Source organism: Cyprinodon variegatus, unplaced genomic scaffold (assembly GCF_000732505.1).
Source record: "Cyprinodon variegatus isolate N-32 unplaced genomic scaffold, C_variegatus-1.0 Scaffold489, whole genome shotgun sequence".
Classification (NCBI taxonomy): Eukaryota; Metazoa; Chordata; class Actinopteri; order Cyprinodontiformes; family Cyprinodontidae; genus Cyprinodon; species Cyprinodon variegatus.
Genome location: NW_015150942.1, coordinates 220,778 through 226,227, shown reverse-complemented (window position 1 = coordinate 226,227; position 5,450 = coordinate 220,778).

Below are 5,450 nucleotides of genomic sequence, written 5' to 3'. Positions count from 1 at the left end.
ACTTGCAACAAGCATGAAGCTATTAAAATCTTGGTTGTGTTATTCATGCTGAAAATACATGCACCATTTGACCACCAAAAGTGGGGAAATGCATTATATTTCAAAAAACATTTTTGAATTACCAATTATTTTATTTTATTTTTTATAAAAATGTTGGTTTTTTTTGCAACCCGAAAAAATAGCAATTGTAGAACATCAACTTAGTTTAGATGATCCAAAAATGATTAATATTAGAACTATTGACAATATACTTTACAGAATTGCTATTTTAAAGGCCATGCATGAAACACTGCAGAACTGCAATACAGCTGTCTTGTATTTCAAACAGAATTGGGTTTGTTTAGGCCATTTCCTTCTCAAGGAACTTTTTTTTTTATCCCATACATCTCAATATCCCATACATCAAATTGATGTCAAAGGACTGATGTCAATTTGATTTACGTTTTTTGACCAAATTTTGATAACAATTTGATATCGGTGTTTGATGTCAAATTGATGTTTAATTGACATCTTTTGCCCACTGGGAAGGCTTAAAAACTATTTCCTATTGATTTTTGTATTATAACAAAATCTTTAGAATTAGGTAAAATTAAAAAAAAAACCAAACAAGAAAAAAGACTTTGACTGTAAGAACGATAGAAGAATAATAAAAATGAACACAATAATAAACTAAATATCAACATAGCAGGTAAATTCTAACACATTAAAATATGGGATTGTAAAATTCTTACCACTTGATCCACTGGAATTTTCAACACGGTCAGGTAATGCTTCAAAAATTGCCTTCAATATGCTTTCACCTGTTTTAATTTAACAAGATATTTATGTTACACAAAAATATCCTATACCATACATTTTGTTTCTATCTGTATTTGGCTAAATATTTACCAGACCCTACAATAGTGTAGATTTATTATTAAGGATTGGCCTCAAGTTTTCTGACTTACAATCTTTAAGCTGACAAGATTAACACAGTCCTACTCCTTTATTTAGCTACAATTCACAACTACTGAAATATAAAGACAGATCCTAGTTTAAAATCTAAACTAGGTGTTATTGCATTATATTTTTTCTACATCATGTCAACCACAAATGCAAAGAATTTCAGACCTCTAGCTATAACAGTTCCAGAGCTGTGGGGCTTTGAACTTTTGGTGTCAGCTTGGAGCTGTGCGCAATAGCGCGAATTTTATGTATTCTGAGTTATTACCCCCACTTAAGGTCCACCAGGTCACCAGCGACCCGGTGGGTTTTAAGAGGTTAAAAACTATAACATTTATTCAGAATTTAGCTTAATCAATCCTGCCTTTTTCATAAAGATTATCTAGATTATACGACAACACTAATAATAAAAAAACACTCCTCCTGATAGCTCCACTGATGCGAAAAACATGAAAATGGACATTTCCTATTCACATTTTTTTTTTTTACCGAAGGTCAGACACTGAATTAATAATTTTTAATTTGTGCTGAGCTATCGTCCCAAAGTAACATAGCCGATAGGTAAAAATGTGTAAAAAAAATATTGGTTTTCGAAAGGTTCTGTATAGAATAAAACAAACTTAATTCTGAAAGCTGTAAAGAGAGTCTGACTCATTGTGTGGTGGTTTAACTTTAACATTTTCTCAAAAAGCTGCTGGTTTATTTGTAAAATGCATATACAGTTTATACTTTAAAGACAGAAGTTGAGTAGTTTTCACCAAACCTTTGGTTAAAGTCTCTGACCCATTTTATTGGGTTGTAGAAGAGTCTAAAAAAAGCAGCATTCTTTACAGACAACTATGCAAACTATAGCTACATAGATGTTAACTGAGGATTGATTTACTCTACAGGAATCCACAATAGAGAGAAGGTTTTTCAGTTAGGATAGCATTAGCTGTTTGACTCCTTACTACCACAAGCTAATGCTAGATACCAGTAAACATGGAGTAACTGCATAATGTAGCATTTTTGTTATTTACCAATGTGGATTCTCTTGACTACATTCAATATAGCTGTTTAATTTTTATTAGGAGTATATATATATATATATATATATATATATATATATATATATATATATATATATATATATATATATATATATATATATATATATATATATATATATATATATATATATATATATATGTATATAAAATGCACATGCACAACCCTGTACCCGCTCCCGAGAGGGCAAACCTATTAAACACGTGCAGAGCGTGCACAAACCCATTTCTCCTCCTGCACTCTCTGTTCAAAAGCTGCTGTTTGCATCGCTCATAGGAGCTTACTTTCCAAAAGAAGATTTGCCATTTTTCTTCTATATCAGACCCACCACCGGTAAGTTAAAATGGGGACGAGCAATTAGGAGGACCTCCTAATTTGATGATCCACCTAAAAAGAACATCCTCCCCTATACCTCATGAACTCAGTAAGTATCAGACGATTTTTGATGGAATTTTATAGATTTTAAAACTTTTAGTGCTACTGCCTATGAAGTATTATCTGTTCTTTACATCCATAACTCAGTTCTGATTCAGTCCCTATTTGACCAACAACTGCTGGAACTGGCTGAGACCACAGCTATACAACTAAATCAAGCATTAGTTCTCAGTGTACACCACAAAAGAAACTGAAAACATTATGCTGTAAATATTTGTTGGTTTACTAATAAGGAATATTTTAGATCTTAAAATAGAATAGAATAGAATAGAATAGAATAGAATAGAATAGAATAGAATAGAATAGAATAGAATCGAATAGAATAGAATAGAAAATTATTTTATTGTCCCACTATGGGGAAATTCTGGTGTTACAGCAGAAAAAGATTATATAAAACATGGTCACACAAATATGGACCTTAGAAAAGTGAATAAAAATAACATACCGGTAATAGTGAAGAGTTAAAAAATAAATAAATAAATAAAATACTGTACTGCAAAATGTTTTTTCAATATAAAATCTGTGCACCTGGAGAATAAATAACCAATAAACAGCTGTGGAAATTTTTGCAGTAATGGATATTTGAAAATAGCGGCAACATTAGAGATGTGCAATAAAACAGCAGCAGGTTATTTAACTGCCTAAGGTAGAAACTGTGCAAAATCAGCATGAATTTAACAACTTATTGAGGTTGTTAATGTTACAATAGTCACAATAGTGATGTAACATTTAATACCATGAATGTTCTTACCAGAAACTGTTTTACTGAGTTTATCCCCATCTGCACATAAAATCTCCAAAGCTGGTCCATTTGCATCTGTGTGAATTGGAGCATATTTAGAAACAGCATATTTATCAAAAATTTTTGGTCCAAGATTTTTTTCTGATTACTCCTTTTCAGTTTTATTGATTTAGAAGCCTAAGGGGCTGAAAAATGTGGTCCAAAGTAATGTTTTAATTATACCAGCAATGTTTTGTGTTACAGACAGTAATTCTATTGCTGCTGAGTTGTCGACCCAGAGACACAATCTGAATCTGATAACAATCTATATATTTGATAGATGTATAACGTGAGCCAAAGTAACATCAGCCGAATGAAGCGTCAAGCAAGCGCTTCTCGTTAACTCATGATAGACTTCAGGTGTTGTTGATCAAAAGTTATCAAGGGTCCTTTCTTGTATTAAATCATGTGGGTGTGGCCAAGCAATAAAATCTGCCATCTCACCACAAAACATCAGTTGCTATAAGTTCCACAAACAGGGTCTGGGATGTACTGTAGCTTATGTGTGTTTTTTCAGACTAGGAACAAACTAAAACAGATGCTCATCTATTGACATCACCATAGACCCGCCCCCTGGGACCAGGAAGTAGTATGGTTTAGCTGGGAAGGTCTATATTTAACCCACTGGACCAAATCAAGATGACACTATGTCATTTTGATAGAAAAACAAGTTACTGCATCTAGTCTCCAGTACTAAAGCTGTTTGTCAGATTGAGTGGCGGGGTCACACCATGCCATTATGTTTGGCTCTCATTTCTATATTTCTCATCCCATTGATTGATACCAGTCCAAGACATACAGGAATCCATGCTAAAATTTTATAGGCGTGGCCTAAATACTCCACAGCACCACCTAAAAGAGCTAAAACAATCATCTGTAAACCGTGATTTGACCGAGGATTATGAACTTTGGTCCACGTGTATCATCTCAGGACCCTATTGATTTCTTTAGAATAAGAAATGAGCAAGTGTTTCTGAAGCAGAAAAATACATACATATGGAAATAAACGTTTTTTTATTATTTCGTAAACAACTATGACAACATGCGATGAACATAAGGATGGACAACGCATATTACAAAATGCTGAAGTGTTCATAATGAGATAAATAAAACGTCTTGAAATTGTTTCTACATTGAGACACAACTCTGACATTTATGTGGTTTTGCAACACAAGGTAAGATTAAGTTTACTCTACAATGCCTGAACCTTGTTTTTTTTGTTCATTTTGGGTTCCTTTTATTCCCTTTTATTATGAAACTCCTAAAGTAAGTAAAGCCAAGTGCAACCATTTGCTAACTATGCAATAACTGCTATTGAATTGTATAAAAATCTCCTAAGAAACAACTTAAACTCTGAGATAGTAACATAACTAATTGACAAGGAGTTCAATCAGTGAGCATAGTGTGCAAAGTGTTTAAAATTCACTTTGGGTGATCTAAAGTTATTCTACTTCTGCTTACCAAGACACATGTAATCCACCTCCAGGTATTTGTAGGTTCCCTGGCAGGGATCTCCAAAACGACCGTTGTTTGCCTCAATTCTACATACCCGCTCTCCATTGCAACTGTGGATTCAGATAATTTTGATCAAAAATGTGTTTAGGCCTTTCTTACAATCCCTCATTCACTCATTTCTATAGTTCCTATTTGGTGAAATGAATGATTGAAAATATAGCTGGCCTTTAGAAAACACTGAGCATCTGTACCTCTGAGCCACCGTATCCAGTTTAATTTGTTCTGTGGAGCAATTGACATTCTTTAATTTATTTGGATAATTCTGACACTTCTCGGAGCAGGTTGTGTTGTCACGGCGTCCATATGCGAGTCTTCTCACATATATAACCTCACCTTCGCCTGACAGGGAATAAACATGTTAGAAAGACAGAGATAATCATTATCACTGAAATATCAATCTGTTAATGATGTAATGCTGCACAACCAATAATTGAAACCAGTGATGTTACCGCATTCAAGTTTAGCCACATCGTCCTCACAAGTCACATCGGGATCTCTCTGGTAGATGCCTCTAAGTGCTGCCATATAAAAGATTCAGACACATTAATTACTATTTCAGGACATTGAACAGCTTATAGCTGCTTAGAGATTAACCTAAAAGAGAAGGTCCCATCATTTGAACACCTGTTACTCAGCAAAATAAATGGATTCTAAGTTTTAGAAAAGCGATCAACCCAGAGTACCTCAATAAACATTTTCTTTTATATATTAGTTTCCATCAACTTTTAGA